We start from the raw sequence: 24225 nt of genomic DNA on the forward strand, positions 1-24225 counted from the left end.
TCAGATCACATGGAGAAGCGGAGGAACTGTAAGAGGCTGGAGATCCAAGAGTGGAAAAACAGGGCTTGAGCGACCAGAACTCCTGTTGAGGGGGGACCAGGTACCTAGGAGAGTAGGGATCGAGCTCCTGCAGAAAGGATTTCTCAGTGCTCATTTGAAAGTATGGAGTTCCTGGGGATGTAGAGGGAATGAGGTGGAAGGGCATATGATGCAATGCAGGGCAGTGAGGAAGAGCATACAGATGCTCTTGTCTGTGGCCAGACTGTATTGGGCTATCTCTCTCTCACAGGGTCCTAGAGCCAGAGCCCAGGCCCCAGCCTGGAAGTCTGCTAAGCAATGAAATGCCTGTCAGCCTGAGCCCCATGAGCCTGAGTCAGCTGGCATAGGCCAGCTAAGGGTTTGTCATTGCAGTGTAGCCATACCCAAATTTGTTTCTGTGCAGGTCTGAGCTTGTTTAAAGCAAACCCCAACTTAAGCTTTTTCCCATCAATAGGATTGTTCAGTCTCTTCATATCTCAGTCTCCTCCACCCTTGGCTCTTTTGTCCCTCTCTCCCATTGTAAGGTCTGTCCTTGCAACCCCTGGCCCTGGCTCACCTTCAACATCTGCTTCCCTCTTTCCTGCTGCTCAGTCTCTGACAATCCCATGACCAGATGGCTTATTTCCTTGTGCTCCCATCAGTCTCTCTTCATTCGTCTGTTATTGCTTGCCTTGTACTTGAATCTGGAGTTTACCTAGAACTTAGGAAAACCTAGTGATATTGTTCAGGGCTGTGAAAAATTTCACATGCTGAGTGCTTTAGTCAGGATCACCTAGCCCCCCATTTAGACATAGCTAGGAGTGATGGAAGGATTCTTCTGGTAATCTAGCTGTCACCCAGCTTGGAAAGGTGGGTTGCCATTACCTGTGTTGCTGGAAAAATTCCGACACAGCCAGCCATGGTGTTGCCATAGCATTGTATTGCAGACAGACCCGGAGACTGTAAGTTGTTTGCGGCGTTACCTGACAGGTTAACTGGTTATCCAGTTAACTACCAAACATTATTCGTAATGATTACTGATTTTGGGCTGGAGCAGCTCCACTGTCTGCCACAGGCGTCTGGAGCAGCTTCTGTCTGTGGCAGGCTCAGGCGCCCTGAAGACAGTAACTGCTCTGGAGGGGGCTGAGAGCCCCATGGGCTAAGCTGCTACTGCAGCCATGCTGGAACAGACCCCAGCCCAGATCCTACGTTAGTCAGTTAATGGGTTAAACATTAGGCTAGCCTGACTGGTTAACTGATCAACTGGGATTTTATATCCCTGGCAGAGGACTGCCTTTTCTGGTTTTGTGTGGTGCCTTGCGCTGTGGGGTCCTGGTCAATGACTAGGTCTCCTAGGCACTATGCTAATACGGATAATAATACTGTAAGCTGAAGTAAAAGTGGGTGCTCTGAATTCAAAGTAAGAGTGGTTACACACACATGTGTACTAAAACTTGTTTAATGATCTTGGTGACACTTTCAATATAGAATCTCAATGTTGGTTTAAAGCTGATTTAGACTTTGCTTTCCCAAGAAAGTTGCAAAGATTTAACCTACAGTGTGAAGGGAAACTGATTTAATGAAACCAATGCAAGCTTCTGTGTGGCCACTTTTATTTGGGTTTGAATCTTTAAAAAAGCTTATGTTAGCTGGAAGCAGGTTGAAAAATGAAACCCAAGCAAGCTGTTCCTACACTGAAAACATGCCCACACAGGTGTTTGCACTAATCTGACTAAATAACTTGAAAAACTATTTAATTTGAACTGGTGCAGCTTTTCCTATTACACAGACAAAGCCTAATTTTTGTTGATTAGAAACCAGTTTAAGCTACATAGATATTAAGGAAGTGCAGTTTAAACTGATGTAAATGTGTCTACATTGGGGGGTTTGGTTTGTATGCCTGTGACCAAGTCGGTTTAAATTGATTTACTTACACTGGTGCAAGTTTTCTGGTATTGCTCAGCTTCCAAAATATACATTGTAGGTAGAGGAAAAGATGCTACTGTGAGGCCTTGTGAAGAGGATGGTGACCTATATGAAGTCATGCGTAGAACAAACACTTCCTTTTCATCCTTCCGGCCTCCTTCAGCCTCATGGAATAATAATCCCTAGCTCTTCTTCATTCATTAGTAGATATCAAAGCACTTCACAAGTATCATTATCTCTTTTTTACAGATGAGGGAGAGGGAAACTGAGGCATAGATAAGTAATGTTACTTGCCTTAGGCCACCCAGCAAGCCAGTGGCTGAACTAGGAATACAACCCTTGTCTCCTGTATCCCAGTGCAGTGTGCTAGCCAGTAGGCCCATTGCCCATGATTATGGGATGCTATGTCTTCAAAATAGGGAAAGATAGGAAAAGAACCTTTTTCTCCCACTGAAGATAGAGAATTGATGAATGTTGTAAAATGTTTCAGAAATGAAGACACCTTAAAATCACAGGTCAGCAGTTGTTAACCCCCATGATTTTCTCCTGCCTTTTATATTCTGTTTGTCTTGTAACTATCTCCTACCCTTCCATGTCAGCAGTCCTAAGAGCTGCTCAAGTACCCTTCTGAATCCCCTAGTCAGCCCAGGCAGGGACCATACATAGCTCCTCTAGCTCCCATGATTTTACAAAGGAATCTGGACTTCATTAGGATCCACTAAACCTTAGCAGATGCACACTGGGCATTCTCAGAAGGGACATTTTTTCCCCCTTAGTGTTTATGTAACTTTTATTTTAAAAAATTGTTTTTCCAGACTTCGCTAAGAAATGTTCACAGTCTCACAGGAGATCTGCCCTGTATCAAGCTCTGAGATGCCAGCCTGGGTTATGTAAGCTTTTGCTAGAGTAAAGCAGGGGCTTTAGTGTCAGGGTTTGCCCAGAATGGAAGTGATCTGTCAATAGTCATTTGATGAACTGACGTGCATCTGAGTCTCCTGTGCTGAGAGATCTGGGCCCCACTGTGCAAAGTGCTGTGCAAACACATAAGGCAAAAGATCCCCGCCCTCCAGAGAGTGGTTTAAGGCAGGGTGGGGAACGTTTTTTGGGTCGGGGAGGGGGGAAGCAAGGCACTGGTCCACAGAAAAATCAGGGGCTACACACAAGTGAGAAGAGGGGGGGAAAAAAACCTCACTCATGTGGCCCCCAGTTCAGAAGGGGAAAGACACGCCTCACATTCCACTTGCCCCGCACAGCCTAGAGGGGCCCAGGCTAACAGAGTCTGCGTGCTCCAACCTGGCGGTGGAAGGCTGCAGCACCAGCATAAGTTTCCCCAATGCTGGGCAGGGAGGGCAGAGTCCTGAGCCTCCAAGGCCAGATCGAGGCAAGCTGGGGGCAACAGCTGGCTCCCAGCCCTTAGGTTCCCCACCCCTGGTTTAAGGAGACAGCATTATCCTCGTAAACTGGCTGTGTGCAGGGGATCTGGGGGAGGAAGGGGTTCTTTACTGGCCCTGCCCAAGCTACTCGATTGCCACTCCTGTAGCATCAGAGCTTCAGTAAGTAGCACTGGTGGACCAGTATGCTCTGCTGTCATAGTCACTTCTCCATCAGTTCTATCCTCCAGCTCCTTTCCAGCAGCGTACTAGTTACACCCACAGATCTGTGCTCCAGATGATGTAAGGAGTGACCTCCAGCATTTGGACCTTAAATCTTCCCTCATCTCTTCTACCCATGTAGAGCAACTGTTTTGTGTTCAGGGCCCTTGGTGAAGACTGGAATTCCCCTCCTGTATGCCAACTCATGAGTGTGGTGAAAGCTATCTTATCTCACAGGTCTGTGTGGATTTGTGCTGCATTTCCCATTAATTCGTTGTTTCATTTTTCATTTATTGTCACTGAAGGGAACTAGAGACTTGAGTACAGATAATCTCCAGTGAGGAATGTAATTAGTGAGGAGGTAGTGACCTATGGCCTAGGTTCTGTAAAGCAGAATCCATTTCACGTGTTCACTAGGCAGTTACACTACAGTGGGTGGTTTATTTCCTTGGGGACTGGATGATGATGATAAAAAAAAGTAGCTGGTTCTCTTGCAGTTACATGTTGCATTAAAATAGGATGCAACACAAAGTGAAGTAATATAAGGACACTTTCATAGACTTTATTACATTGGGGTGTGATCCTACAAACCTTTGTCTGAAACAAAACTAGTTGTGTGGGTAACAGAGGGTGTCCTGCCTGAGCGAGGACTGCTTGTAAAACTCAAGGTTTGCACAATCACCCCTGGATGCAAAAGGGGCTATCTGGAGAGTCGGATTATTGGCAATTTAGATGATTTATGGGAGAATGTGGTTTGGAATATTGACTGGAAAAGCAGATAGCTGCTCTGTATGGTACTTTGAGTTGTGTTTTGAGATGTCATTAAGATTTATAGCTAGCTGTAAATTCATATATGAAACTGGATTCTGCCCAAAGCTGCTTTTTGATTGGCTCACAAGGCTACTTCAGGGCAGTTAGATTCATGTGTAAATCCCCCAGCAAACATGGGCATGATTATAGAAACAAAAAAATTCATACTAAATGTAAATATACAGTAGCAAAAAACCATATGAACAGTGTTCCTGTTTCAAAAACCTAGCAGTATAAAAACATGTGCAGATACAGCACAGTTATTTGCACCTAAAGTATATGAGGTGCTTTCAAGGGGAAAGAAAGTGTTAGGTGGGGAAACGGTTGCCAGGTTTCCGGTATTCTACCGGACAGTCCGGTTTTTGGGGCCTCTGTCCAGTAAAAAAATTGTAGAAAATACTGGACACGTGCAAGGTCCGATATTTTCTGGTTTTCCGGCGGGGCGCCGGATGGAAGCCTGGTGGGGATGGGGGAGTGGCTCGGAAGCGGGGCGCAACCGGTGCTGGGAGCCTCTGGTTGCTTGGCGGGGGGGGGGGGCAGTGAGACCTGTCCCTGCTCCTGAGCGCTGGTCAAGTGCGTGGTGGAGCCGCAGCCAGACTCACTTCACCGGGACTGTGCGTGGGAGGGGCAGCGCCCTGGAATCTGCACGTGCCCGGGTCAGTCCTGATCCCCACCGGCTGATTTGCTCCCCCCTCCCCCGCCAGCCCCTCTCCGCCTGCTCCCGTCCCCTGGCCAGCTCTGCTTCCTGCTGGCCGCCCCTCCTCCAATCTCCCCCAGACAGCCCTGCTGCCCCCGACCTCCCCGCCCCCGCCAGCTCTGCTTCCTGCCGGCTGCCCCTCCCCCGGCCAACCCCACTGCCCCTGACACACACACACCCCCTGCCGCCAGCTCTGCTTCCCGTCCCTCCCCTTACTCCTGTCCCCCCGCTTTTCCCCGGCCAGCCCTTCTCTCCCTCCCCTCCCCCCAGTCAAGTTTGTCCGGTATTTTTCTTTTTTAAGCCTACCTGGTAACCCTAGATGGGGAGGGGAGAAAAACCAGAATGGTCTCTTCTTTCCTATTTAATATTTTTAGCTCATGCTAGTTGCTTCATAGAAATACAAAGCCTGCATTGGTTTTCACTAAGACTTTTTTCCCCTTTATCTAGCAACTTGCAATTGCCTTCTCAATAGTGCATCAGATGCACTTGGAATGATTTCAGTTTAGCTGATACAATTCAAGCATAATGTGAAAGGGATTCATCTCTGTTGGAAGTAGCGATGGGTTTATAGTCAATACGCACGGGCACCAAGGAAGTAGATAGGATAAGGTTTCTACAAGAATGTCCTATCTAATTTTTAATAGGCTTGCTGTGCAGGGGAGGCAGGCAACTAGTGAAAATGGAAAAATAAATCTCTGTTCTTTAATATAAAGATCTGTTTGAAAATAACCAGGGAGTTCATTCTTTTGTGAACTCTTGCTTTTGCATTCTGTGTTCTCTCTTTCTCTCTGTTATGAACTACCTGGCTCAGTGAAGGTACATAATCCAACAGTGTGCTCTGATATATTTAGAAACTTTCTTGTTTAAATCAAATACAAACCTAAGCAGGCATAATATATTGCCATCAAGATAATGCAGGGCAGGTAGTAAGTACTTAGTTAATACATTCCTTAAGTCAGGGAACCTTTTTTGGGTCAGGGGCCACGGACCCACAGAACAATCACTTAGGGACCACACACAAGTAAAAAACCATCACTGTGGCCCCTGACTGAAAAGGAGAAAGACACTCCCCACATTCCCCTCACACACCAGAGCCTGGGGGAGCCCAGCATAGTAAAAAATTTTTTTTGTGTTCCAGCCCGGTGGAGGGCAACAGCAGTGTAGGCTCCCCAGTGCTGGGTGGGGGGACCCTGAGCCTTGGAGGCCAGATCCAGGCAAGCCAGGGGCTGCAACTGGCCCTTAGGCCTGAGGTTCCCCACCCCTGTCTTAAGTATCTGAAGATCAGGCTATAGGCTTCATTCTGCAAAACACAGTCAAGGTGTAGGTATTAATGTACCCCTGAAAACACACATTGCCATGTCTCAGTGTGATTACTGATGGCTGCTGGATCATCAGGATATCTTAAAATACTTGACAGGCTATCAGCATCATTATCTCACTTTTTTTGTACATGGGGAAAACGGAGGTACAAGGAAGTGAAGTGACTTGCCCAAGGTCAGCGGCAAAATCAGGAGTAGAACCTTGGTCTCTGCAGTCCAAGCCCAGTTCTCTAGCCAGTTAAGCCACACTTCGATAGAATTACAAGCATATTCTACAGTTTAGCTTTAGGGTACCTGGTGACTTCTTCCCCTCTTCCTCTGACAAAATGCGTAAACTAGCACTGATTGGTGACAAAAAGATGAAGAGGGAACTTTTGCTTTGAGATTAAAGGAAAAAATCCACTCATCGGATTACATTCTGCTGTATAAAATTTAGGAATTTTGTGTAGACAGAATTCTTTCTACTGATTACTTAAATAATTGACCTTTTGTTTGAAATGAAAACTCAGTGTGGGCCAGATTCAGACCTTGGTTATACTGTGGTAAATCCAGAATCAATTCAGATGTACGCTATGTAGCTAAGTCAGAGTCTGGCAGTACAAGTAAAAGTTTATATTTTTGTACATATTCTCTTCATAGATGTAGTAAGCTACTTACAGGCTAATGATTGGTATGTTTGGGACAGAAGGCAGGAATAGTAAGTGTGAGATTTGAAAATTCATTTTGAGGAAACTAAAATCTTCTCTCTTACTCATAAGACTAAGACCAGTTGACTCAAAGGAAATTGCCTACTTCTCTGATTTTTGACATGACACAGTTCAGCTGAAGGGACACCTGCTATTGTCTTGATAGTTTTGAAAAAAATAATTCTGTTGCATGTCTTTATTTAAGGAGACACCCAGGAAAAAAAAGTCCCTGAAAGTTATGCATGCCAATTCTTGCTGTGCTGCAGGTGGTAACCAGTTAGGCTGCCTATTGCAGCGGTCCTGGGTTTCAATACATCACTCACATTCTCTAGATTAACATTGCAAAGTCAGAAACAGTTCTCTTCCCTCTGTGGTAAACAGGAAGATCCTTCAGATACACTTGAATGCATTCTTGTTTGCAGTGTTGTTATAGCTCACTGGGCCCCAGGATGTTAGACACACAAGGCAGATGAGGTGGTAATTTATAACGGATCATCATCTATTGGTGAGAGAGGTCGGTGTGCCAGTAATTCAAAAGCTTCTCTAAGAAGAGCTATCTCCAGAAAGATCCTCACCTGCCTTGTCTCTCTTTTTATATGAAGTATCATTTTCCTCTTTCACAGCAGTTTATCCAAAATATAATTCACTCACGAGGATGACCAGTTTCCGTTGTTTTTTTACTGTAATACCCAGTTGAAAAGGGATCCTGGAAGTCCCATCTGAATGGTTTAACTTTCCACATCATGATGCGGTATTCAGTGTAGTGAAATTTACCCACACTCCAAACCAAAACAACACTGGTCAGCACAGCAATATTGAGCTTGGTACCTCGGTGCTATGCCAGGGTTAATGTGTGCAGTGCTGCTCCAAACCCTGCCCACCTTTACTTCAGTGGGACCATTGGTATATGTAAGAGAGTAGGAAAAATTCTACCCACTTCATGAAAGGGTTCACCTGAATTGTTGAATCTTCTGGTGGGACCATTGTCCAGGTGGATGTGTTGCTTGCTTTGGCTTAACATATGAGCCATAACTGATTCTTCTCAACATAGGCATCACATGAGGACATGAGAGGGCACATGCCTCCAACACCGTGGGCTGGAGGGGCCAGCCAGCAGCTGGCAGAGGGAGTAGCGGGGGTGGGGGTGTCTGGTGTCCCCACGCTCACTGTCAGCAGTGGGGCAAGTAGAGCAACAGCCCCAGCTCTCTGTGCTCCTCCAGCCATGTTGCTCGGGGGAAAGGTGGGACCACCCCTGCACTCGCCATCCGGGAGTGGAATGATGCAGCCGGGGGAGCAGAGTGATCTGGGGCCATGTTGCTCTGCTTACCCCACTGCCACCAGTGACTGTGCAGGCAGAGGAAAAAGTGAACTGCTGCTGTACCTGCCCTAGTCCCATCAGACCCCCGAACCACAGTGCTCAGGGCAGAGGCGGAGCAGGGGTAGGGCTGGGGCTGGGGTGGAGCGGGGGTTTGTCCTGCCCCCCCTTCACCAGTCGCTCCTGATTCTCAAGGTAACTGTCACATTACAAAAGCAGCCAGAAACTCCGAGCAGGGCTGGCTTTCCCTTCTGTTAGGTGCTGTGGGAACTCCCAGTCCCTGCCCCCAAAGAGTGTGAGATCTACAAAGGGTCAAACTGTCCCCTTCTCTTCAGGCCAAGAGGTATCAAAATGGTGCAAATCTGAGCCCCAAATAGATTCCCTCTCCCCTTAGGGCAGCTCATGGGGCAGCCTTTTCTCCTCACGCTCCACACGGGGCCGTCTCATGGCTGATTGTGCATGGGAGGTGGGGAGATAGGAGAGGGCAAAGGCTCGCCATATAACATTATAGGATCCAGAGGGAGGGCCAAAGGGAATGAATATTGTCAGGAGTAAGTGCTCCTCTCTTGGCTTCCTTGGTGAGGGAGGGTTGTTGGGAACCCTTGATGTACATAGGGGTGTTCTTGTACAAGTAGCTCCACTGGGGGGCAGGGAGAAGGGGCTGGATGAACCGGGGGAAACAATAGAAGCTGGTGAATGCCTCCCTGATGTACAAGATTTTTCTGTAGATAGCCACGTATTATGTGGCTTGCACTCCTTCTGTGACCAGTCAAACCCTGGCCTGCCCTAATGCTGGGATGTCACTCATGATCCTTGTGTGGATTTTCTAGGGGGAGGATAAGTGAGCCTCTGAGTCACAGCTTTTAATTACTGTTCAAAGAGCTGCTGGGCCAAATGCCCTGCTTGTGTGACTCCATAGATTTCAGGGCTATTGCACCAGGTTAAATTTGCCCCTGTGAAAACACAAGCCTTTAATCCATAAGTAAATTTGAGTGATTTGGAAAGCATCCCTTTTTCAAGAACAGTGGTGAGTGGGTGAAGGCGGGGGAGCTGTTCGAGGCATTGGAGTTAATAGGTTCACCATTTCCTTTTCCACTTTACTGTATGTGAGGTTATGACTAATCTGCTGCACTGTGGGCCCACAAGAAAACTTCCAGTGGGTGATTCATCCTCCAGGCATTTCATTTGTTTTTTCTTTTCTCAGTATGTGAGAATTGTTTGTTCAGAGCTGGTAACCAAGCAACCGTGGAATATAACATGTATTTGAAATATGATCCATAAAGCCTTAACAGAGGGAAGTGACATAAATCAATAAACTTTGCCATCCAAATGAATGTCAGAACCTCCGATGATCCAGGCAGGAAAAGTCCGTTTCAAAAGTAAGAGCTGGGAAATGCATAACTGCTTTGATTGATATCTTCCTGCCTCTTTCTCCTTCCACTTACCCTGCCTTTCCCGCCTACATGGATACTTTTCTTTTCCCTCTCAGGCCGCAATGTATAATAGGCTGCAGATTATATACATCCTTAGTAGAAATGGGCTGACCTGTGGTTAGAAATCGAGGTTTGAAGCAGCGTTCACACTAATTTTTCCCACTCCTGAGCGGAATGAATTTTCTTACATGCACCAATGTGGAGGTGATTTGTGATGCAGCACCTTCATATTGACACATGTAACAAAATTCATATGGTTTGAGGGGGACCAAGGAGTTCTGAGTGTGGGAGGGGGCTCAGGCCTGGAGCAGAGGGTGGGAGTTAGGGATGTAAAATCCTGTTTATATAGTTAACCAGTTAAACATAATGTTTAACGGGATAACTAATTAAATGGGAGTAAGCGGGGGGAGGAGGGCGTTCCAGCTGGCTGGGCTGTAGTGGCTGGCCTGCCCACCATGACCGGGCTGGAGCGGTTCCCGTGCCATTAAGAGTGATGCTTACCAGGTAACTGGTTAACTGGTTACCTGTTCCCATCCCTAGATGGAGTGCAGGGGTGTGAGGGCTCTGGCTAGGGGTGTGGGATCTGGGGTGGAGCTGGGGATGAGGGGTTATGGGCTGGGACAGGGTTGGGTGCAAGATCTCTGGGAATGAGGGGTTCCGGGCTGGGGGACTGGGGATGAGGGATTTGGAATACAGGAGAGTGCTGCAGATTGAGATGGGGTTGGGGTCCCATCTATGGTGGGTCCAGGGATGAGGGGTGCAGGAGTTGGCTCCGGGCTGCAGGGGGCTCGGGATGGGGTGCGGGGTTGGGGCTCAGGCTTACATAGGGGTCTTCTGGTCAGCAGTGCTAGAGCCGGCTGACTGGAGCCTGTCAGTCCTGGGCCACCATCCTGCGCGCCCCGCAAGCGGCCAGCAGCTCTGGCTCCTGAGGGGGGCATAAGGCTAGTTTCCGTGCCTAGGAGCTGGAGCTGTTGCCACAGCCCCATGCTAGAGCCAGTGGACAGGAGCGCCTCCCTGCTGGCTGTGGCAGTTTTGGGGTTTGGAGAGAGGCATCTCTCCTTGCTGCAGCCCTGCACCCATGCTGATTCTGCAGAGTTTTCTTAAGCAAAGAGTCTATCCACTTAGAGGATGGAAAGTTTTTCTCCAGTAATCTCACAAATCAGGCAGATATGTTTATACTGCCCCGTAATCTGCGAGCACCAAATTATTATTGCTTCCTAGGTATGTGAGGAGTTTGTTACAGTTGATAGTCCATGTTCAAGATCAAAATCCTTATTCTTGGTACAGTGTGAATATCCAGGCTGAGATTTCTAAAATGGACTAGGAAATTTAGCCTCACAAACACCACTGAAATTAGTGGGTGTCCTGTGATGAAATTGTCAAATCAGCTTTGAACATCTTAACCACTCCTACCGACATGTTCTCCTATTAAAACAAACACACGCTTTGTTTATAAAATAGGTTACGTTGTTGTTACAAAAGGGTGGGCAGTCATTTTTGATGGTGAGACACTGCAAAAATTTGCTAAGTGGTCAACGACCACACTCCTATGTTAATAGAGGAGATGTGAGGTCTGGGACGGAGGCTGGGGGCAGGAGAGGATTCTCGCCTGGGGAGGGATGTAGGAGAGGGTGCAGAGTCTAGGAAGGAGTTAGGACCAGGGGCAGAGGTGCGGGAATGGAGTACGCAGGGTTTGGATTATGACCAAGAGGTTTGTAACCTGGGGCAGAGGATTGGAGTGCAGGATCCAGGAGGAGTTTTGGGTACATGAGTGGATTCTGACCTGAAGGAGATGCAGGAAGGGGGTCGTGACCTGGAGCTGCGGTGCAGGAGTGGGGTTGGGTTTAGGGACGTGAAGGACTAATCACTTCCCCCCACTAATCCTCTATCAGAAAGAGGCAGCAAAGAGAGGAGGGGGGAAGAGGAGGAGGTATTTCAAAGCAGCAGCACCGCATGGAGTCTGGGGCCACCTTGGACTCTACATGGTGCTGCTGCTTTGAAATGCCACATGCAGCCCAGGGCCAGTTGGCGTGTCCCCAGGCTCCCCATGGCATTTCGAAGCGGCAGTGCTGCATGGAGCCTGGGGTAAGTGTGTGGGGGGTGTCCCCGCTGATCCTGGGCTCCACAGGGTGCTTCCACTTTGAAATGCCATGAGGAGCCTGATGCTGGGCTACCTAAGGCATTTCAAAGTAGCAGTGCTGCATGGAGCCCAGGCTCCACATGGCGCTTCTGCATTTGAAGTGTAGCAATAGCCCCCAGGGCTGTTGTTACACTTCAAAGATGGAGGTGTCCTATTGACTAGTGGATGCAAAATGCATTGACTATTTGATTAGTCAGTTACTCGCAATTTAACATCCCTAGTTGGGTTGTGACCTGTGGCAGAGAGTTGGGGTGCAGACTCTAGGTGGGAGGTGCTTGGCATAGTAGGTGGCTCTCAGCCAGCAACCCAGTAGAACCGTTGGGTAGGGTCTGTGCCTGCTGTGCCCTAATACGCCACTCAAAGTGGCCAGCTGCTGCATCTCTGGATACTACGCTGTGGGGGGTGGAGCATCTGCATGTACCTTCAAACATGGCCCAGGCAGCTCCCATTTGCTGGTCTCCTGTAGACTAAATGTATGCTACATTGTTGGTGTATCAATAGCACTGTAGTGTAGATACAGTCTACGCCAGGGCTACTCAACATGCGGTCCGTTTGTTTACGGTGTGGGATCCTTTGAACATGGCCTCCACTGGGAACACGCTGTACTATGGCACGTCAATATAATGGTCTTCTGTTGACATGCGTTTTAGGAGTTAAATTCCTGGACTGTCAATAAAAGTGCTGTCATATGGGTGGAAATCGGGGAAATACGCATTTTATTAATATCAGCAGAACTGACTTAAATGGGGCCTGTGTGTTGTGTGGTCTTGCCTTAATCATGCTCGTCAGTGTGAAGGAAGCTGTTTGCATATATATTTTCTTGTATATGCAACCACACTTAAGTTGTGGCCCTTGGCATGTGCTGTGAGTATCATTGTGGCCCCCACGTCTTCCAAAGTTGAGTAGCCCTGATCTACCCAACAGAAGGTGTTATTCTGTCAGTGTAGGGATGCAGTCTTCCAGGATGAAGTTTTGCGTTTGATGGAAGTTCTTTTTTGTCAACATAGCTGTGTCTACACTGAGCACTTTGTCTGCATAGCTACACGATTAGGAGTGGCTTTTGTCTTCATGCCCCATACCTATGTAGCTATGCAGATACAACTTTTCAGTATAGGCCAAGCAGGCCTGCCAATTGGTGGAGGGGAGGATGGTAGTTGCCCCAGGACCTGGCAATTCACAGTGGTTCAGGGCTCCTGGATGCCACCACTGCTACTGTGGCAGCGGCGGTGGCTGTAGTCCCAGCCCTTTAAATCACAGCTGGATTGCCTGGTGAACCGGGCAGCATGAAGGGCTGGGGGGGCAGGCAGTGCTGAGGGCTGGCTGCCCCAGATCTGCCCCTTCTGCCCAAGGCCCCTCCCCTTTTTGGAGCCTAGCCTCCCTCACATCTTGCCCAGGGGCCCATGGAGGCTGTCAGCACTCCTGAGGCCAAACATAAGTTCTTGGCCTATGTTTGGACAAAAGGAAGGACCCCCCCCCTTTTTTTTCCCCTCACCGTTTTTCCTTTGCCCAGATGAGGAACACAGCAGGCCTCATGTCTAACAGGAACTGAGTCAAGCGCCGAGATTTTCATCTCAGCTCCACCGATGACTTGATTTGTGACCCTGGACAAGTAATTTATGCATTCTGTTCCTTGCTCAGTACTGTTTTGTAAAAAAAGAGTGAATGGATTTAGCATCTAGACTCTCTTGAGCTGCCGTGGAGGTTTTGGTTTATATAGGGACTAGAAAAATCTCTCAGTAATGAGTGTGGTGTAAGTACAGAATTAGTTTATATTATTTCATGTTTAACAATCTCATTGAATGTTCTATCCAGGCTCCCATAATGAGTCTTAGAACTTGGTGAAAGCTTGCAATGAGGAAAGTCTGAGTAGGAAAAATGGAGGAGTTGTTGGAGGTGTGGTTCCTTGTTAGCATAACTCAAGAACACTGGTATTGGACATGTGGCTCTGGGGTCACATGTGCTCTCTGGGGACATATGTTAGGTTTTTTAGATTCCTCCAAGCAGCTGATGGGGGCCAGCTGTAGAAAACTGACTGTTGATGGGTGTGTCCCAAGTGGTGTGTCCTATGTGGAGTTCCAAATTTGCATCATGGTACTGAGTGTGGATATGATCACACTGAAGTCTGATGTGTAGAAGAAAACAGCACAGTGCAGTACCAAGATACTGCTATATGATTATTTTGTGGCTCTTTGTGATTTAGTTTGATGAGAGAGTTCTGCATTCATTAGCAGAAATGCTGCTCCTCTAAGCTGATTGCTACTACTCTCAAGAGACAGCCGGCAGAAAAAACTGTTGGGTTCACCAATTTCATTACATAACACGTGAAGAAGAGGGGTGGTTATTCTCCCAGAATTTTCTTTCTTAAACTATCCATTTGTCACTGATCCAGCTAGTGTAATTGAATTATTCCTTTGTAGATTGCTCTTGATTCAATTTCCTCCCCTCCCAGAACTCTGTGGAATAGTCAGGTCTGGGAACTCTGCTCTACAGGTTGAACCTCTGCAGTGCGGAGCACTCTGGTCCAGCAATATCTGTGGTCAGGAAGAACCATGGCTGTCGCAGGACTAGGGAGCCCCAGCAGCAGAGGTTGCCTGAAGCTCAGAGCGGAGCAGGCCGGTGGGGCCAGTGGAGCTCGCAGGGCACCAGAGCTTACAGCTGGCAGGGCTGCCAGGAGTTCCGGCAGGGTTGCTGAATAGCCAGCGGGGCAACCGGTAGTTGTAGTTGGGTTGCCGCAGTTTGTGGGGCTGGGAGCTCCGGGCAACCTCTTTCACCTTGTTTACATCCCTACTAGAAATAATAATTAAAAAAAGAATGAATCCCATGATTTTCCTGTAATTCCATGACTCCAGGAGCTGCATATTTTTTTTGGAAAACCTGATGAGACTTGCAATTAAAACAATGAATTGGTCTCACTCAAACGAAATAGATGAACACCTAAGCTGTGTAAAGGTGCAGTTTGTTCTCCTAAAGCCTGCATATAAACAAGTATATTTACAAAATCATGCCCTTGATCATGAGGCCTTTTGTGCTCAAGGTGAGTTGAGGGCCAAGTTTTTCAAAGATCCCTTTGTTACCACTTTTCTAAAAACAGCAATAAATAAATGCAATGCAGTCTACATTGTGTACTAATTACTTACAAAGTGGGAGATTTAATGGCAACACAGACCCTGAATCTGATGACTTGGATGGTAGTGTCTGTTTTCCCCTTGGCAATGCAAGATTCTGCACTAGCATTTCCTTGGAATAGCGCCTGGGCGAGAAAACAAGTTGTTTGGCTGGTTAGTGAGGTGCTGTTACTGATGTTTGGGTTTTATTTTGTAGTTGCAGCAACAATTTATTTAGGTTTCTTTGTTTCTTTTAGCTGTTCTCTCCTCTCTCCCCCCCCCCCCTTTCAAATTAGTTAGGGACATTTTATGTGCAGGAAATGGGGATGGCTGGTTTATGAACACAGCTGGTTTAAATAAAATTTAAACCAGGGTGGGTATGTGGAACTCCCTTATTTTGTCCAGGGCCAACAGATCTCAGTCAAGATCAGATAACTGCAGGACTGTGGTGAATCATATGATGATTTAAAAAGACAGAACAAAAGATGAATCCCTCAACATCTAATTTCCCAAGATGTTCTGTATTATATCGCATTATAACAGCTGAAGTGTTATTTCAGGAGTCATCTTAAGGCTGTTTCCCTCATTACATTTGTAAGAGTGTAAATTGAGGGAAATAGCGTGTATGATTTCCTATTGGAGTTTAATCCTTGATTAAAACTCATTCATTCAGCTCTGTTTTGAGATTGTGAATTCAGAATTGTGAATTCAAAGGAAGAGCAGTGCACTTGGCAATTGTAAGAAGTCCGCAGCCCAAGAAAAATTGCAATCTAGAATTGCAGAAATAGCAGACTACCTCCTGAAATAGAATCCATTAGATCAGCTCTGTTGTTTTTCACATTTGTGAAACAGTGCAGGCAATTAAGCCCTGAGTGGTTGGCTTTAGCTAATTTAATGTGACCTTGGTGAACTGCATTACAAAATCTCTTTGAACACATCAAACCTAATCATTTTAAATGCAGATCTCACTGTAACACACATCTAACGTAATACATAATTTAAAAATGTATTGAATGCTGCTATTAGGGCGCACACATACGTTTAAAAAAACACATAATATTTCTCAGATGGACATGGCTGTTTGCTTTTAGATGTTTATGTATTTGGTGTATGTATTTTTGGCAGTATGCCCCGCATTGTGAGAGAACCTACTTTGTCCTGTTTATATTTTCTATAGCTATTGTTTATAAACAGGAATAAAAAACCTTTCATTAATACAGTGCATGCTTTAAGAATGTAGTTTTTGAAAGTTCTGTTCTATGCTTTTTTAAAGTTGATTTTTAATAATTTGATTTACTGTCTCCTTATGCAGAGGTTTACTGCTCCCAGTTGGGGGAATAGAGGAAGGATGAAATACTGACTACAGACAGATCTTATCACTACTGTACAAGTAAATAAATGTCTACACTGACCCTTTTCATTGTAAATACTTGTCTACATTAAGCATTATAGCATCGTCTCTCATCACTGCAAGCACAGATTGGGCCAAATCTAGAGCATTAGTGGAGTTGTATACTTGGCCTGTTCTAGGGCTCTCTGCTGGAGTTGTAATAGTGGGTGGTAGTTAGACAAAACCCAGAGTTAGTTACCACTTTATAGCTTATCTCTTGGAGATTTTAAACAGCTATTTAATTTTAAACCTATTTCCTGGCTTCTAAATGAAAATTCTTCCTGAGAGTTCTATGTTTTTCAGCGCATTTTTCCTGTGAGAAATTAATATAATTCTGGAGTCTTGTCATGATTTTCTATTGAAGGTTATAAAGGTGTCCCATTGAGTCCATAGTGAAGGTTGTGTGAAGATTTTGACCTTTTAAGTAGAAAAATTCCACATTGTAATGGCAGATTTTAGTTTCTACATTGAAGACACTTCCATTTCCTAGATCAACTGAATTTTTTGTTTTCTTGGTGTAAAATGTATGAGGAAGCATTAAAAAAGAGATGTCTAGTACTTTATGGAGAGTCATGTGTGTTTTCAGACCTGCCTACCCAAAACACTCCTATCTCTACTAACTCCAAGGAAGAAAGCAGTTTTCTGTAGGGATCTTAGCTAAGGTGGGCTGTAGGGATGTAAATAATCATTTAATTAGTTAACTAGTTAAACGATTAAAATAGCTACATTCTACATTTACCCAGTTGACTGGCTGGCTGTCTGGCCTGGGTTGCTTATGCACAACTGGGTGGGGGGTTCCTGCCAGCCTGCCTGGATGAAGTTCGACAAAGCTGGGGCCCCCAACTGCCTGCAGTTGCATGTCCGGGGATGAAGTCTCACTAAGCTAGCCTGCGTAGCTGGGACTGGGGTTGCATCAGCCTGCCCCGTGTGGCAGGCCGGTTATAGTATAAGCTGGCTCCTGGTGTGCACCAGCTCCTGGCTGCCGGTCCTGCTCCAGGGAGCTGGTTGTGATGCAGGCGGTGTAGTATAAGCTGGTGCATGACAGGAGGAAAGAGTCAAACTGAAACAGAAACCGGTAAGCTGACGGTTATCGGTTAACTGTTTAAACGGTTGAACTCTTGCATCCCTGGAGGGCTGAGAAGAGGACTTAGTTGGAGATGTATGTATTGTGTGTGGCATCTGGGGGAGCTTAGGTTTTATCTCACCTTCTAAGAAGTGTGAAAACTACAACTATCTTGGCTACATGAGGGTTTTCTTGAGTGCTAGCAGCTAAATAAGAGCACCTCTTTTCCTTTGCAGGGAAAGGCAATTGTTATTATGTAGACCTTCAAGTCAAGAGCGTGACTCTAAATGTCTTACCTGTTCAGTAGCCGTGGAAAGGGCATTGCCAAGGGATATAACCACAAGTATCTGATCTACGTCTTCAAATGGCACAATAGCAAAAGGGGGAGTTGTGAATGCACCATGTCTGAGATTGAGCTTTGCCCAGCGGTGGTGTGAAATCCCTAGCACTGGTCTGTTCACAAGATGGGCATTAGCTATGTTTTGAAGACTATTTTTGTCACTTAGTAAACCTTGCTCTAAAGCAGTAGCTCAAGGATTGGATGTAGCATGTCTTGCACTTTGAGGAGCAACTTCTGCAAGGTGACTTGTTGCATGATCCAACTTTGAGGAGCAACTTCTGCAAGGTGACTTGTTGCCGGTTGATCTCCTGGTTCTAGTTATTTGTACACAGGCCTAGGCAAAATACCCTCCATGGGCCGGATCTGGCCCACCACGCTGCTAGATCCGGCCCTCAGACGCAGTGGGGAGTCTCAAGCAGATTCCTTACTTGCCCCCTGCATGCTGCTGAGAGAAACTGCTGCTGGGCTTTGTTTGAACAGTTGCGAGCCTTCTCACGCTGCTTCTGTTCCCAGCAGAATCCCATCGGTTGGTTGCTTGTTGATTGAGAAGCGCTCTCCCTCTTCCCCCTTGTCAGGCTCATAACTGTTGAAAAACTACAGCCAGTGCAGGGTTGGGGCAGGCAGGGTCTGCTTGAGAAGGCTGCTTGCTGGGAGTCAAGCAGGTAAGTTTCCCAGCCAGAGCCTGCCTCTGACACCCCAACCCTTTGCCCCCTACCCCATATAACCCAAATCCTGTCCCCCTTCTACGCCGTATCCTCTCCCAGATCCTGCACCCCAGTCTCCTGCCCCACGTCTCAACCATTTCCTGCCCAAGGTCACAGTCCAAACCCCTCCATACCCTCCTGCACCCTAATCCAGATCACAACTGCCTCCTTCATCCAAAATCCCTCCCAGACCCCACACCCTTTCCTGCACCCCAATCCCTTACTGCAAACTCTCTTCTGCACCCAACCTCCATCCTGGACCCTGCACCTCCTCCATTAATATGGAAGAGGGCAGCCCTTGACCACTTCCCAAATTCTTGGGGTGGCCCCTCATCTAAAATTATTCCCCACCCCTGACCTAGATACACATAGGTTTTGGGTCATGGTGCTCCTTCCTGTGGCCATTTGGGAAGATGTTGAGCTATTTGCCCTTGTGTAGTTTCGATGAACACATCTGGAAACTGTCTTTTTGAAGTCTCCATCTGTGACAATAGAAGGTTCCTGGAAGCATTTATACTTACTGCTCTGTATCTAGTGTGAGTTTATGTTCTAATGGAATTACAAACATTGAGATTTTTATTTCACACCTGTTAAAACATGTAATTGACTTCTGTCAAAACACTTTGTTTTAAATCCTACAGCTTTTCTTGTTTGTTTTCATTGTTTTAAGATAACACAGGAGTTGGGAAATTGAACATTTTATAGCCTGGGTGGATCTTTTTCTTTTAGTAATATCAGCAAAGTGATACCAAGGGGAGTTTGGGGAATTTTTTCCTTATTTGATGAACTAGAATACTGTTTCTTTGTATCTCTTCTTCACACTGGCTGCGTCTAGACTGGCATGATTTTGCAGAAATACTTTTAACGGAAAAGTATTTCCGCAAAAGAGCATCTAGATTAGCACGGATGCTTTTGCACAAAAAGTGCTTTTGCGCAAAAGCATCCATGGCCTGTCTAGATGCGATTTTGCATCGCACGTCTAGATTGGCAGGATGCTTTTCTGCAAAAGCACTTTTTGCAGAAAAGCGTCTGTGGCAAATCTAGACGCGGTTTTCTGCAAAAAAGCCCCGATTGCCATTTTCGTGATCGGGGCTTTTTGCGGAAAACAGTACTGTGCTGTTTACATTGGCCCTCTTGTGCAAATGATTTGCGCAAGAGGGCTTTTGCCTGAACGGGAGCAGCACAGTATTTCTGCAAGAACACTGACGATCTTACATGAGATCGTCAGTGTTCTTGCGGAAATTCAAGCGGCCAGTGTAGACAACTGGCAAGTTTTTCCGCAAAATCATTTGATTTTGCGGAAAAACTTGCCAGTCTAGACACAGCCACTGTGTTTACTATTATCAGCAATACTTATTACTGGCAGCTCAAAATACAGGCAGTCCCCGACTTTATGTCGGATCCGCACTTACGAACGGGGCTTTTCTCGCCCCGGGGCTTTTCTCGCCCCGTTTGCCCGGGAGCAAAGCCGCCCAGGCAGCGGGACCCCCGCCGCCTGGGTGGCTTTGCTCCTGTCCCCCTGGTCTGCTGGCGGGGTTCCAGACCAGGCTTTTGTTGCGGGACGCCTCGGGTAGAGCAGCTGGGGTGCTGCCGGGTTGGTCCTGTGGGAACCTACTGGGCAGCGCCCCAGCTGCTCTGTCCCAGGCTCCAGATTCAGCAGCTGTTGAAACGGATCAGGCTGATTCCAGGAAGCTGGGGGCAGAGCAACTCTGCCTCCGGCTTCCTGTAGTCAGCCCCTGGTCAGTTTCAGTGGCAGCAGCTGAATCTGGAGCCAGTTCCGACTTACATACAAATTCAACTTAAGAACAAACCTATAGTCCCTATCTTGTACGTAACCCGGGGACTGCCTGTATTCAAAAAGCATGAGGCAGGCCCTTAATTTAGGATTTAAAAAAAATGGTTTGCCTTCTAGTTTTTGAATCTTTAGGGTGCCCTTTGATTATGTTTTCAAAGGGTTTTTTAATTCCTCAACCATGTTAGCTTAGAAACCTCTTAAAAATGTTCTCCAAGAGCTGGGGCTTGAAGTAAAAATATCCAGTATTGTGAGATTTTTAATAAAAATATGACATTTGGCATCACTGAATGCTTATCTCTGAACTTCATCAGGTTTATCTGATAGTTTCGGTAGCTTCCATGTATTACATTTGGCTGTGCAAAAATTAATCTGTATCTTACATTTATGATTATATCTAGAGCTGTTAAATGTTGGATCCATTATATTAAAGCAATGCAGCTGTATGAGGCACTTCAGTAGAAAAAAAATGAAATGGAAAACCAGCTTCAGAGTGCTTCGGTTCAAGCGGCTTCTAGACATTATTTATCAGTGTGTGAGACAAAAACAGTATTTGGCAAGAGTTCAAAGGACAACTAATCAATGCATTTGATTTGGGTATAAGTTAAGAGCAGAGATACATTTGTCAGTAGTAGAGCATAAACTTATTGGTTAGTTGACTAGTGACTCAACTAGTCATTCCCCCTCCCCCTGCATCTATCAGAGACCGGCAGAAAGTGAGGAGGGAGCAGGTTTAAGAGCTGGTTCCCCCCTAGCACCATCTCCACATTGGGGCGGGAAGGAAGGGGAGGCAGAAGTATAGAGGGGGACTGGGCATGAGCCAGGGACTCCCTGCTCGTGCTTGGTCTCCCACCCTGCTGTGCTGTACCCTGGCAGCTCTTAATACACTTAAAAGGCAGAGCCACAGCAGGGTTAGCTCCCCGACCCTGCTGTGGCTCTGCAGTTCCCCGTCGCCCCCATCACCTAATCGACAATGGAAATTCTGTCGACTAGTCTATTAGCTGATTAAATGTCATTTAACATCCCCAGTAGAGCATAGATTTCATTGGTGGAAATACTGCAGCAGTCTCAAGTGTTGATCCCTTGAGGTTATTGGTGTACCCTCTGCTTGATTAAGTGGTGAGGTTTAGTTGCCACAAGGTACTTTAGATACTATAACGGTAAGTTGCTCTTGCATTCCTGGGGGAGAGTTACATTAACTTCATTTAGATAGCTTTTTGATTGTGTGACCCTTCCATCAATTTCCATGAGAGGACAGCTTGGAAAGGTGGGGATACTGAGCCATCTGACAGTGAAGGGGCAGAGTTAATTCTGTTTGTGTGTACTGTGGAAATTACCTTAAAGGGGCATCTCCTGGTTATCTCCTGTTTGGGGTCTTGAACTTGGAAGTTCTGGAAGCCATGGTAACTGCCCATTTAAGTTTCTTGTTAGTGAATTTTTAATTAGCCTCAGTGAAGACATTTTAAGCTTTCTTACAGAGTGCACTTGGGGAGAGCAACTACGTCCATAGTTTCGTGCATTATCTTTTAAGGGACAGTTGTTGCTTTGCTTTATTAACCAGCATGACCTCTGTTCTTCATTATGGACCTGATGCTTTATCTCATACCTATCTTTAAGCATCTATGTAGTCCCAGTGAAATGAGACACTTCATGTACTTAAAATTAGGTACATGCTTAACTACCTGGCTGGAGTAAGTGAATATAAAAATTACTCTGAAGTCTTGTACCAATATCCTTAGTGATAAGTCAGAGTGAAGTGATGGAAACCACTGCTAGTATGGCTGGGAACTCTTTGCTTAGAACATCACCAGGTTCAATCACAGTGGGATTGGTTGTCTGTTAGTATCCGATTTTTAGTTTCTCAGCCCTTTTGACTTTCTGAATGACACTGTTTGGTGTAGCACGGCAGTATGGCATGTATCTTTGCCATGCCAAAACAAGAGTCCCACCTAGTCCATTGTGATAACAAAGGTAATTTGTAGTTATTATTGTTCTTACTCAGCGGGGGTGGGGAACCTCAGGCCTGGGGGCTGGATGCGGCAGCTGGCTTGCCTGGATCTGGCCCCCCCCCCCAAAGTTCCCCCAGCATTGGGGAGCCTGCGCTGGTGCTTCAGACCCCCATCCCCGCTGCTCCATTGCGGGGCTGGAGCACACAAAATCTACTAGCCTGGGCCCTCCAGGGTCTGGTGTATGAGGGAAATGTGGAGAGTGTCTTTCTCCTTCTCAGTTGGGGGCCGCAGTTAAGGTTATTTTTTGCTTCTCACGTGTGCAGCCCATGATTGATTTTCTTTTTTCCTGCGGGTTAGTGGCTCCTGACCCTAAAAAGGTTTCCCACCACTGCTCTACAGCTAACTGGCATGCTGTAATTTAATTGGGTGTACGAAGGAGACTGTACAAATAGTGGCTTTCTTGGAGCAGCTACCAGACCTGTGTGACAGCACTGACTTTCAACTGCTAGTTATTATCCAGACAGATGATCTTTAAGGGCACTCAAATTATTGTCGGAAAGGCCAAAATACATATACTATGAAGAGTCTTCCTCCCTTAGATAAATGATAAATCATAGCAAAATACTGTCAAGTATCAGAGGGGTAGCTGTGTAGTCTGAATCTGCAAAAGCTACGAGGAGTCCTGTGGCACCTTATAGACTAACAGATTTATTGGCGCATACAAGTGTTTTTTTTTTTTCCCTAAAAAGTGGGTTTTTCCCACGAGAGCTTATACTCCAATAAATCTGTTAGTCTATAAGGTGCCACAGGACTCCTCGTAGCTTTTGCAAAGACCCACTTTTTAGGGAAAAAAAACCCACTTGTATTAGAGATAAGGTAGACATGCGTCTGACGAAGTGGGTCTTTGCCCATGAAAGCTTATGCGCCAATAAATCTGTTAGTCTATAAGGTGCAGCAAAATACTGATACATCCATGTTTTACTTTTTTAAACTCTTGAATTCCAAGATTTTCCAGAGGTGTAATTAGCCCTGTGACTCCTAGAAGGATATTGTTTTTTAAATGATGTCTAGCGTCCCTCCCAAATACCTCACCTGTATCTCTCCCCCCAGTAGTGGGGACCCAAGAACTGACCCTAGCTATTTGATAAGGAAATATTTAAGTTAAGGTGGGAAGTTTAGCTTTTTCAGCCCCTCCACTCTTAAAATGACTATGCAGGTTGAACTTCTCTAGTCTGGCATCCTGAGGACTTGAGTAGTGCTGGAACTGAGAATTTGCCAGACCATGGGAGGTCAATATTTTTTAGCAGTATTACCAATGCTTCCACTACTTTCTGGGCTCTTGGAAGATATTGAGGAGTAAATCAGAGCTAAATAACAGCACAGAACACTAAGAGCCAGGACTGGTGGCTGTAAACAAACTTTAAGGGACTTCAGGAAACTTTGCCACACCCACTATAAGTGGCCACCCAGCTAACTAAAATCATGCCGATCGAAGGATGTTGCTGGACTAGAGAGCTTCAACCTGTATTTGTATTCATGTGCTATATTCCATAATAACAAAGATTGAACCAAGGTGTGCACGAACACTTCACCCCCAAACCAGCATGCTGAGTTCAACTTGTTCTCTTTTGTATTACATGATTAACATAGTAAGCATATGATCTGACAAAATCACCATCAATGAAGTACCATGGTTGGCAGCCATGCTGAGTGTGGAAACGCTGCTGATGCAGTGGAAAATGGCCTGGGTTGGCCATGTCATAACGTATGGTGTATTAGAGAACTGTACAGTGAATTAGAAAAAGGCAGTAGAAATGCTGCCTGTCCCAAACTCTGCCTCCAGGATTGCCTCAGCGGTGTACGCAGTCTCTCAGGCTGGACTTCATGACCTAGGAGGATATGGCCCATGATGTCGTGCCACTTTGGCTGGCCACAGGAGAGAATGCG

At 46.2% G+C, this 24225-nt stretch overlaps 1 protein-coding gene and 1 long non-coding RNA gene across 3 annotated transcripts in view; both read left to right on the plus strand.

Moving 5' to 3' along the window:
* Positions 1 to 24225, plus strand: part of BICD2 (BICD cargo adaptor 2) — a 148781-nt gene that overhangs the window by 2496 nt on the left and 122060 nt on the right. The window lies entirely within an intron of this gene.
* On the plus strand, positions 16437 to 22448 carry LOC142830935 (uncharacterized). The gene is made up of 2 exons (XR_012906497.1): positions 16437 to 18074; positions 18119 to 22448. It is a non-coding gene; the product is annotated as an uncharacterized LOC142830935 (long non-coding RNA).

This window comes from Pelodiscus sinensis, chromosome 11, assembly GCF_049634645.1.
Source record: "Pelodiscus sinensis isolate JC-2024 chromosome 11, ASM4963464v1, whole genome shotgun sequence".
In the NCBI taxonomy this organism is placed as follows: Eukaryota; Metazoa; Chordata; order Testudines; family Trionychidae; genus Pelodiscus; species Pelodiscus sinensis.